The sequence below is a fragment of the Dermacentor silvarum genome, chromosome 2 (assembly GCF_013339745.2).
Source record: "Dermacentor silvarum isolate Dsil-2018 chromosome 2, BIME_Dsil_1.4, whole genome shotgun sequence".
NCBI lineage: Eukaryota > Metazoa > Arthropoda > Arachnida > Ixodida > Ixodidae > Dermacentor > Dermacentor silvarum.
In genome coordinates, this window is record NC_051155.1 from 3946744 (window position 1) to 3958463 (window position 11720).

Genomic DNA, 11720 nt, shown 5'->3' on the forward strand with positions numbered 1-11720 from the left:
TGGGTTCCTACGACGTCACTTAAAAAACGCACCGCAGCATGTTAAATTATTAGCTTATAAGACACTAATACGACCCAAACTGGAGTACGCATCAGCCATTTGGAGCCCTCGCCAGACTTTCCTCATTACCGCTCTTGAGGCACTTCAGAATCGGGCCATCCGGTTCATTCACTCCGCCTTTTCATACGATGTCAGTGTAACTTCGTTAAAAGCGGAATCGGGCATACAAACCCTTTCCCACCGCCGTCTAATTGCTAGCTTATCATTATTTCACAAATTCTACCACAGCGTACTCAATCGTGCACCATATATCTTGCCACCGTCACGCATATCCCATCGCATAGGACATTCCTTAAACGTAGCTCGTCCACGTGCGCGTACTATCACTTTTGCATCTTCTTTTTTTCCTCGAACAGCCAAAGACTGGAACGGCCTTGCGCACAACATGGTTTCTATACCCTGCTCATCTGCCTTCATAGAAGAAATTGCCTCGCATTATGCCTTGTAACATTTTTTTTAATTCTTTGTATCTCATATTTTGTAACCCACCCCTTATGTAATACCCCGAACAGGGGTCTTTAAGGAAATAAAGTGAAAGTGAAAGAAAGAGCTGTGTTCCAATTAGAGCACTGCACGGGCCTGATTTTTCGGCCCGAGCCCGGCCCGGGCGTACATGACCGAGACCAGCCCGGGCCCGGCCCGAGCCCGTGTTACTGAGCCCGGGCCCGGCCCAGGCCCGGGCGTTCATTACTAAGCTTAGCTAGGGCCCGCGTGTGCATGACCAGGCCCGGCCTGTAAGAAAAAAATTTTTTTTTACTTGCAGATTGTACCGTATCTGTCAGCCTCACCTTCTCGAGGTTTAATCAGCTGCAGTATATAAGCAATAAAAGGCCGAAATCTTTGTTTCTCCCACGGCAACATCAGTAATCCGGCCCATTGTCTGTGCTACTATTTTTCTGGTGGTGCGCATGCACTTACCTTGATTTGTATGATATGATTCTATGATGTCATTTAGCATGCAAATATACAGGGCGTTTCATTTTAGCTGAACCAAATTTTGAAAGATTGCCTGTGGGAGATAGCACAGTTATAATCCTTGATCTAAACTACTCGATAAGGCAGCGGTTACTTCCACGAGAAATCAGAACGCCTAATTGAAGAATTACCATAATTACGTCATTTAACATTTTAATTAATTATTTTATGGCGCATCTTTCAATCTACGAATCACAGCCGCCGAGTTCGCAAGGCGTATCCACTTGGAACGAATTCTCAGGACTAAACCAGTTTCGAGATAATTTTCAAAGTGTCCGACGAAATCAATCAAATCAAATTAATTTATTGTCCTGTTTACATGCTGGTCATTTTGGACTAAAAGCTACATATGTAGTTTGACGTGACCCGTAAGACCAGGCAAGGCAAACAGTGTGCACACAGGCACAATAATTCACATATATTTCCAGCTATCGCTGGAATTCCTCATGGACGAAATAGCTATGAACAGAAAGACAAAGAATATTTGCGTCACGGCGAGTTAACAGAATTGGAAAAAGTTTTAACAGAATGCATTTTAAACAACACTACAATAACTATACTAGCAATACAAAACAACGCAACATCAGCTATACAACATAGCATGAGACTGAATTTTACAAGATCAACATTTGCTAAGAAAACGAAACAGGATTTACATTATTTACTCAGAACCATACACAAAGGCAGAATAATAATCACATCAGATACATTACAAATGACCAAAGTGTCAGCTGAGTTCTTTCTTACTGAAATTACCGCCATTTTTTGTATCTGTTCAAAGTGAATGGTAGGTAATGTATGAACGACTGATGCTTATAGAGTGTTCTGAAGTATGGAATTGACCATATCTCAGGATTTCTTGTGTTCGCATTAATGCGAAGACGCTCTAAGGAGGCTAATTGTTTTATGTAGTTCCAAGCTAATTCTGACATGGATGGCCTAATACAAAACAACGCTACAAAACAACGGATGGTCAAAACACCTAATTGAATATTTAACATAATTACGTGAATTAACTTTTTAATTAATTATTTTATGGAACACCTTTCAATCTACGAATTATAGCCGCTGTGTTCGCAAGGTGTATTCACTTGGAACGAATTCTCAGGACTGAACCAGTTTCGAGATATTAATTTTCAAAGTGTCCGACGAGATGCATGGGCGTTCCAGTTAACTTTTTGAGGAAAACGCTGTTTTATGCATTGAAGCACAAAAGTAACTGGCCTTAGCGCTAAAATAATGCCATAGTATCGACACTGGTAATAGTGTGATCGCAAAAGCGGTAACATGGAAATGGTTTGAGGAGTGGTTCTTTGTATAATTTATTTTTCCTTACGCGGAAACAATGTTCGTTTTTGCGGAAAATAAAAAAAATTAGCGTAGCTTGCACTGGCGGCGCAATGCTAAAGAGACAGCGGAGATGATGGGCACCTAGCTAGTCCTGGCTTTTGGGCTAGACTAAGCACTACCAAGTCATCCCCAGCGTTTCCCGGAATTTATTTATTATTGATGGATTATCGATTAGCTATTTATTGGCTATCGATTGCCTATTGCAAGATATTTGTCACGTATTTGGGCTCGGCTAAGCACTACCAAGTTATCCAAATTTATTGATAATTGATCCATTATCGATTAGCTATTGATTGGCTATCGTAAGGCATTGGCCACGTATTTGGGCTCGGCTAAGCACTACCAAGTCATCCCCGGCATTTTCAGGAATTTATTGATTATTGATCGATTATCGACTAGCTACTGATTGGCTATCATTTGCGTATCGATAGGCAATTAGTCCCCACCATTCTTAGCTAGACTTATCCAGGCTCAGCTTCGCTAGTTCACAGTTGTATGTGCCATTGCGCTTGGACCCTTTCTGCACTGCTGCCAGGATCGGCCCACGTTTTTGGTTTCAGCGGACACATTAGGCCCGGCTGAAACAGCTCCACTGTTAAAAATGAGAACTTCATCTGTTTTACTATTTTCTTTGATAAGATATACAGTCAAGAGAGCGGTGTGGATCTGAGAACAAATGGGGATAACCGATATTCTAGTTGACATTAAGCGGAAAGAATGGAGCTGGGCCGGCCATGTAATGCGTAGGATGGATAACCGATGGACCATTAGAGCTACAGAATGGATACCAAGAGAAGGGAAGTGCAGTCCAGGACGGCAGAAAACTAGGTGGGGTGATGAAGTTAGGAAATTCGCAGGTGCAAGTTGGAGTCAGGTAGCGCAAGACAGGGTTAATTGGAGATCGCAGGGAGAGGCCTTCGTCCTGCAGTGGACATAAATATAGGCGGATGATGATGATGACAGTCATCTTGCACGTGTCACTTCAGCTTGGCACAGAATGCACTGAACCATGCAGTGCATAACGGTCGCGTGTGCTCGAAGGCCTACTTAGGCCCTTCAATGAGCAGGCCCGAGTCTGGCCCGGGCCCGTGGCTTCAAGCCCGGCCCGGGCCCGCGGGTTTAAGCCCGGGCCCGGCCCGACAGTGCTCTAGTTCCAATGCCCGATCCATCATTGTGATCCTCAGAATTCCCCATTTATTTGACCTTTTCTTCATTTGAAAGCTGTGCATTTGGGCCACGATTCTGTAGCGATGCCTTCCGCTCGATTATATGCCACTCTTATCATCCACCGTTCACGGCCGGCTGATCGCTTTGATAACGGATAACGCGGGTGGAACGTCACTCTGACCACTGACAAAGCGCAAAAAGGAATATCATCGGAGAAGGAATCGCTACAAAATCGTGGCCTTAGTACATGCTTGTGACACTGACCAATCCTGGTTTGACCTCTGCAACACCACAGTTACCTCTTTTTTACCTAGGTTTGGCAAACTTGTTTGCACATTTTCTTGCCAAATTGATCGACTTTTCGTGATGCACATTCGTGTTCATGCCTATGTATGCACCTTGGCTGAATGCTGCAGACGTCTTTCAGGCCACTCTTCTCTGAACAAGGTTGTGTCAGTGTATGTATGCGACTCTTTTTACACGAATGCATGTTTCCTTTGACACATTGCTCTTGCATCTTGTAGATGTAGCGCACGGGTATTTAACAGCTGATGGTGCAGCAAGAATCCTAACTTATCGTGCTTCTGGTTGCACACATAAAAAATATTTTGTGACATGCTCACCATTTCACTCATTAAGCTGTACATTGCTTGTTGATTGCCTCCAAAATGCTAATAAAATTTACTGTGCAGGAAATTTGTCTGTTGCTTTATTTGAACATGACATAATACTAAGCACATGTCCTGACAGGTTAAAATAGTTATTGACCCAGCATATCTTTTGAAATAAATAAAAGCTACATACTAGGTGCACAAGATGTCTGAGAACAAAATGGCAACTTCAAAATTAGCAGTGATATTTCAGACAAGAATAAAAATATTCTTTCCAAATGTTTTACATTCTTTTAAGACTGCTTTCTTGAATAAGGCAATCTCCTGCATCAATTATTGACTGGTTTTAGGTTTGATACCGGCAGCATGCTCATATTGTCACTTAGTAGTGACGGTGAAGAAGACAGTCACAAAACTGTGAATGACGAGGCAGACTTTTTATTGGGCGAACCTGTGTCCACATAGGCAAGTTGCACTCGAAGCACAACAATAGCGGCGAACACAGTGGGCGATCGTCGAAATCTGATCAGCGATGAAACACGTCAGCTTTTATACACGAGTCATTGAAGGTTCCAGAGTAATCCCTGTTGCCCGCGTGTCTTCCAGAAAGTACTAGACAACTTGCGTCGCTCATACAATCAGATTACATAAGCGTTGGTGACAACGGATAAAAGCATCGATAACGTTCGAGAAACTTTCTATACATGCAGGCGTGTCCTGCACCGAGCGATAACGTTTAACATTCGTTAGCCAGTGAAAAGGGGTCACCGGCGAAAGATAGACAAGCACAGGTTTCAATATCACATAGTGCATGTAGATGTTGGGCAGTGTCTCCACAATAGCAGCTTCTAGCAACTATAACCATGTTGGGCTGTTAGTTAGTCTACCTTTTAATGGCAATGCCCATACATAGCAGCGTAGCAGGTTTTTATTAGGAACTAGGTACGGCCACATTGAGGTCGACAGCCACAAATATTCAGAGCCAGCCACTCTTGGATTGTGCAGGCACTGTTGGAGCAAGCAAATGAATTACTTGGGAGTGGTGCATAATGACATTTTGCACAGAAAATTTGGCTATTGATTCCCTGCTAGAGAAACTCAACTGGCTGAATGGCATCTTGACATCTGCCAGTGCTCATTTCTCTGACTCAGATGATAATTGGCCATCAGTGGTTGTATCGTGACAAAAAAGAAAGGCTTTGGACATATTAAAGAAAGTGGTGATCTCCAAGTCACTGTGGCTTTCATGTAAGGCAGCTAGGACAGTGCTGGCTGCGTCTCCAAGTTCGCTGCCTAGATAGATATAATAGTAATGTTGATGTCTATGGAAACTTGAAGCTGAATTCTCAAATGCCTCACGCTAGCAGTATACTGTACTGGCTATACTACAACCTGCATGTCTCTTGCAGGTCCTCAGACCAATGTGATGTACTGGCAACAGGACGGGCTGTGTGCAGCTGTCAAGTTATCCAGCCTTCGGTCTGGCCAGCTTGTATTAGTGTTGTGTTAATGTATATCCTGAAAGCATAAAAATAAACGCTACTGTGATGTGATAGCCATTTCTTTGTATGGATGTGCCATATACTTCGTGTGTGTTATAGTTCAGGTGCACCATGAATGATGTTGAATGTCCCGAGAAGTACAGCCTATGCAAGCACAGTCGGAACACCTTTCTAGAGAACAAGTAACATTTGTGCGCCAAACATTTTTTTACCTCAGACAGACAAAGAACTTTATTAAGGTCCCGAGGAGCAAGCCACTAGAGCCCCAGAGAGGCCCTGGCTAGCTGTTGGCTAATCCCATGTTGGAGCCGGGAGGCCATGGCTCTCTGCTCTCTCATGGGCCCTCTGGACAGCCTTGGACTGGTCTTCCTGTTTAGTGCTCGTGATGGCCTTCTCCCAGTCCTCGCTGCTGTTGAAGTCAACACAGGGCACTGCCAGAGCTTATGGGCTAAAGTACAGAATTCTTCCCCACAATCCAGACAATGAGGATCTATCTCTGTGTGTAGTCTACTCAGGAAGCCTCTCGATGGGTATGAACCCGTCTGAAGCATCCTGAGCGTACGAGACAGTGCTCTACTCAATTTAGGATGGGGAAGTGGAAAATGTCGCCGCTCCCCTTTGTCATGTGCCGTAATTTCATGGAACGTAAGTAGAGGGTCACTATGGCCAATAGTCTCCGAACTCGCAGAGGTCCCACCCCCGTCGCGGCACGTGAGTTCTCGTGCACGGCGGTGAGTAATCTCATTGGGGTTCAGGCGACCCGGCAACACGTCTCCCATGTGGGCTGGGAACCAAGTAATGTGGTGGATAGAGTCTGTATCTGATTTCTTTTTTAGAAGCGCTGTCGCTTTTGCTACAAGGCCTGAGGCGAAGGTCCTGACCGCCACGCGGGAGTCCATGTAAATAATCGATCGTTCGGGATCAAGCATCGCGATTGCGATAGCAACCTGCTCAGCCACATCGACCATGTTAGTCCTTACCGAAGCTGTGGAGAGAAGTTCACCCCTGTCGTTAACTGCAGAGACTGTGAATTTATCCGCACAACCATACTGGGCGGCATCAACAAAGGATTCAATGCCTGAAGTGTTCTTTAAAAACTCTTTAGCTCGCTCTACTCGCCTTCCCTTATTGTGCCGCGGATGTACATTTCTAGGAAATGGATCAACAACGTAGGTACCTCTGACCTTAACATCAAGTTGTACAATCTCCCTCAAGCTGAAGCTAGGTCGAAGACCCGCTGCCTCCAGAAGACGTCGGCCGGCCCGAAAGTATCACAACCTGTGCAGACCTTTGTGCCTCAATCAGCTCGAGAATAGTGTTGTGCACCCCCAGCTGCATGAGTTTCTCAGTGCTTGCTGTAATCGGGATGCCCAACACTTTTTGGATGCTTTTTCGCATCAGGGTGTCTAGTTTGTCCCTCTCTGTTTTTGTCCAATGTAAGGCTGAAACAACATAACTGACGTGGCTCATGAGGAATGCGTGATGCGCTCTAAGCAGGTTGTCCTCACCAATCCCTCCTTTCTTATTAGATACTCTCATGATCAGTCTAAGAATGCTTTCAGTTTTGGACGTGAGGTGAGCAATGGTCTTGGCATTACAGCCCCTGGAGTCAAGCAGCAACCCGAGGATTCTGATCGAGTCGACCCTGGGGATCTGACCATTCCTCATATAAACATTAATAGGAATCTGGTCTAGAGGCGTTATCCCTCGAACCCCGTCTCGATGGCCGTATAGTAAAAGTTCGGATTTATTCGGGGAGAGCTTAAGTCCCGTTTCGTCAAGGAAGGACTGAGTAACCTCTAGGGCTTCCTGGAGCGCCTGCTCAACGGCCGCCTCCGAACCTCCCGGGCACCAAATTGTGATATCGTCAGAGCGTAGAGCGCATGTTCCACATTTGGTACACCTGATAATCTCTTAGAAAGCCTGTGCATCGCAATGTTGAATAGAAGGGGGGAAATTACCGCACCCTGAGGGGTTCCTCTACGTCCGAGCTGAAATGGTTCTGATTTTGATTGTCCTACTCTGATAGCCGCCGTCGTGCCCCTGAGGAAGGATTCCACAAAGGTAAAGAATCTACCCCCTAGGTTTAGCGCACAGATTTCTTTGAGAATGAAGTCGTGTGCCACTGTTTCAAATGCTTTATACAAACCTAAGGCCAATATGCCTCTCACGTCCCTGCTTCTATTGTCAATAACCTGAGTCTTGATCAGAAGCATTACATCCTGTGTGGAGAGTGAAGGCCTAAAGCCAACCATGTCGTACGGGAACAACTCTTCATGCTCTCAAGCACCATTTCTTTCTATAATCACCTGCAGGGGCAAAAAGAAAGACCTAAAGTTTTTTCAAAAATGCGGCTGTTTTCACTCTTACATAGTAATTTAGAATATGAAAAAGTACACTGTTAAGCCACATACTAAGTTGCATTTGGTGGAGTGGAATGATGTTCACTTGCAGTGTTTGTGCAATTGTTGGTGCACAGGGAGTGTGATTGTGTAATCGGGAGAGACTAAACCACTGCACGCACATGCCAACTTCGTTGCTCTAGCCTTCATATAATGAAAATTTGCTGTGTAAGGCGAGTTTCACAATGAAAGAGGAAGCAATTGCATTCCTATTATTATTTTACAAGCACTAGTCTATAACGTGCTTAGTGTCTGTGCCAAGTTATATAACAAATTGTTCCGGAACTTGCCAGTACGTGGGACTATTTACCCATTTTGCAATTACAGGAACTGTGTCCGCCATAGCACCTATCATTATGTGACCAGAATCCTCGAACGTCAAAGCGGGACAAAAAGGGGAGGGGGGGGTTATTTCAGGGATAGAAGCAAGATTCTGAATTTATTCCAAGTTTTGTGTATATGAAAGGAAACTTTTTTTTTTCAAGCTATTCAGGAAATTTTCACTTAGTGTTTTGGCATTATTCCATGTGCTTCCAACACCACATGCGTGACAAGCAAGACGACATGAAGCACTTTGGCTTCTACCGCTCAGTAGCCAGTGCATCAAGAAGCTTATTGCAGCGCAGTCATAAGTGGCAGTGCATTCTTGGAGGGGCGAATTCTTAACAGTTCAGAAGGCTTGCCCCTTGTGTCTGCTACATGGCAGCAGTGTTACATTTGAGCTTGGCCTGTTGTGCTGAAGGCCAGTCAGAGTGCTGCGTGCATGTGCAGATTTTTGGAAGGTATATGTTTTTTAATCGCTTAGTTTTTAATAAAGACGTTACAAACTGCATGAACTGTAAAAAAAGGAAAATTTTTGTTAAAGGCCTTCTTCGCAGCTTAGTGCTGCATTCACCGGGACTTGGAGACAATTTATATCAGATGCACAATACAAGAATACAATGGACATAGTGACTTGGCTGCCACAAGTATGTTAAATTTTAAATTCTGAGGTTTTACATGCCAAAACAATCTGATCATGAGGCACGCTGTAGCGGCTGGCTTCGGATTAACTTTGACTTCTTTGTGCATCCAGTGCACGGAACACTAGCGTTTTCCCCCATTGAGATGCGGCTGCCGCGGCGGGGATTCTATCCCACGCTGTCTGGCTTAGCAGTGCAATGCCATAGCCACTACGCCACCACAGGGCGGGTCACAAGTATGGTAAATATGCACCCTCAGTTTTGGGTTATTGGCCAGTGTACAAAAAGTACTTTGGCGAGTATTGACAAAAAATTTTTCGATATTAAAGCAACCAGGATAAAAACAGCATTTCTTAAGAAGCTGAAAATTTAATGCAATTTCTAAAGCAAAATAGCGATTTCATTGCAAGAACTGTCACCGACACTCCTAATCATTGTGATGTTTGACACAGGAATCCAAAGTGTTTTATGAAAAGCATACAAGAAAATGATTAAAACTGTGGGGATCGAGGTGCCTTCCCGCGCCTCGTCCCCCAGCTCGCGCGTGGCGCTTAGCTCGATCCCCGGGAACCGCCGCCGTAACGGCAACATGGCGGACATGGCGAGCGCGCCGGACTTACTTTCCCGCGCAAACCGTGCTTCTCCCCCCCCCCGGGATTGGACTTGCCCCGCGAGACACGTCACCGGGACGCTCCCTGATTGGCCTCCCGCGCGGCGGCCCCCGGGCACCCTCTCCACCCGAGCTCTCGTCCGCTGAGCGCTTCCTCGCCGCGGCAGAGGCTCACAGGCTCGCTACGAGGTGGTTACATGAGACCTTTGTTCTCGCGACTCCTCGTTATCGCGCTTGGCGGACCGCTACCCGGTTAGCCCTAGCGCAGCGGGCGCGCGTACTCGATCGGTCTTGCGGCGAGCCTTGGCCCGTAAGCGCCGTGACTGTAGCACTGAGCTGTACCTTGGGTGAATAAACCCGTGTTTGTTGGCGATCTGACTCCGGAGCCTTCTCTGCGCCGTGTCGGAGAGTCGACGAACCCTGCCGTAGCGCCTCTGTGCGTTGCGGAGTGGAGGAGCGTCGTGCCCTTTCCTGACCGTCGCTCGTAGGGTAAGCCTTGTGCAAACTCATCTCCACATAACTGGCGCCCAACGTGGTTTCGGCATGGCATCAGAGCAGGCCCCTTCACGGCCCTCGTTCCTGCCTGAGCCCCTGGCTGCGGACTTATCGTCCTTCGGAGCGAACGACACCGATAGCACGAGGTAGGTTCGCCTTCGCGACCCTCTGCTTTCGGCCACCGGGAGCGATCCCTTCCTTGGAGCGCCCTAGGTGATGTCGACAGCTCGGATGTGTACGCTAGTCCTATATAGCCACGCCAGTTACGGGTTTTATCAACTGTTTGAGACGCGCGGGGAGCAGGTGCCTACTAGCCCCTCCGGCTGTCTCCGCTCGCTGGCCTTTGTCCCGAGCTCAGTTGTGCCCAACGTGCCGCATCGGAGCCACCCCGCTTAGATGCTCGCACGAATACGCTCGCCGGCCTCCCTTTGTCCCGAGCGTCGTTCGCCGCGCCATGTGCCGCATCGGAGCCACCCTGCTTAGATGCCGGTACGAATACGCTCGCCGGCCTCCCTTTGTCCCGAGCGTTGTTCGCTGCGCCATGTGCCGCATCGGAGCCACCCTGCTTAGATGCCGGTACGAATACGCTCGCCGGCCTCCCTTTGTCCCGAGCGTCGTTCGTCGCGCCATGTGCCGCATCGGAGCCACCCTGCTTAGATGCTTGCACGAATACGCTCGCCGGCCTCCCTTTGTCCCGAGCGTCGTTCACTGCGCCATGTGCCGCATCGGAGCCACCCTGCTTAGATACGCGCACGCATACGCTCGCTGGCCCACCTTTGTCCCGAGCGCCTTTCTCGGACGAATACGCCGCGGTGCAGCCTTCCCGCTACGCCGTAGGCGCGCGCTCGCTCGCTGGCCTTCCGTTGTCCCGAGCGCAGTTCGGTGTCCCGTGCGCCGCAGCTGAGCCTCCCTGCCTCGCTGTTGGTGCAAATTGCTCGCTGGCCTCTCCTTGTCCCGAGCGCAGCTGGGAAGCAATGTCGAGCGCGAGCCTCCCCGCTCAGCCGACAAAGTCGCCGCGTTTTCCGCCTACCGCTTGTCTCACGCGCATCCGAGCGACATTTTCGACGTGCGTGAGTCACCGCGCTCCGCTGTCGATCCGTCTGCCGGTCATGTGAGGCCTCATGCGCCTGTCGGAGCGGCAGCCCAGCTCTTCTCTTTGCCGTTTACTGGCCCCATTGGGTCGGTCGTGCATTGAGCGGACCACCTGTCCGTTGGTCCTTTTTGCTCTCCGGAAGTTGGCGTTAGTGTACGTGCTGTTTGCCGTGGAGACGTACAATCCGGCTTAAGCGCTTGTGCGAGCCATCGGGCCGCCTCGCGCGCTGGGCGTTGACATGGCAGTGGTACCTTGTTCTGCGCTACCGGAAAGGGAGTTCAAACGTGGTGGCGGACGCCTTGTCGCGAGCCCCTGTTTCGGCGTTTGATCCTTTGGTCCGCCACTCCCGTGAGCATTCGCACCAAGTAGAAGCCGGAGCCTCAGTCTCCAATGGCTCAAAAGGCGCGAACCTCATGCACTTAGTAGAGACCGGAGCCTGTGTCTCCAATGGCTCGAAAGGCGCGACCCCCGACGGCGAAGCGATCCTCGGATT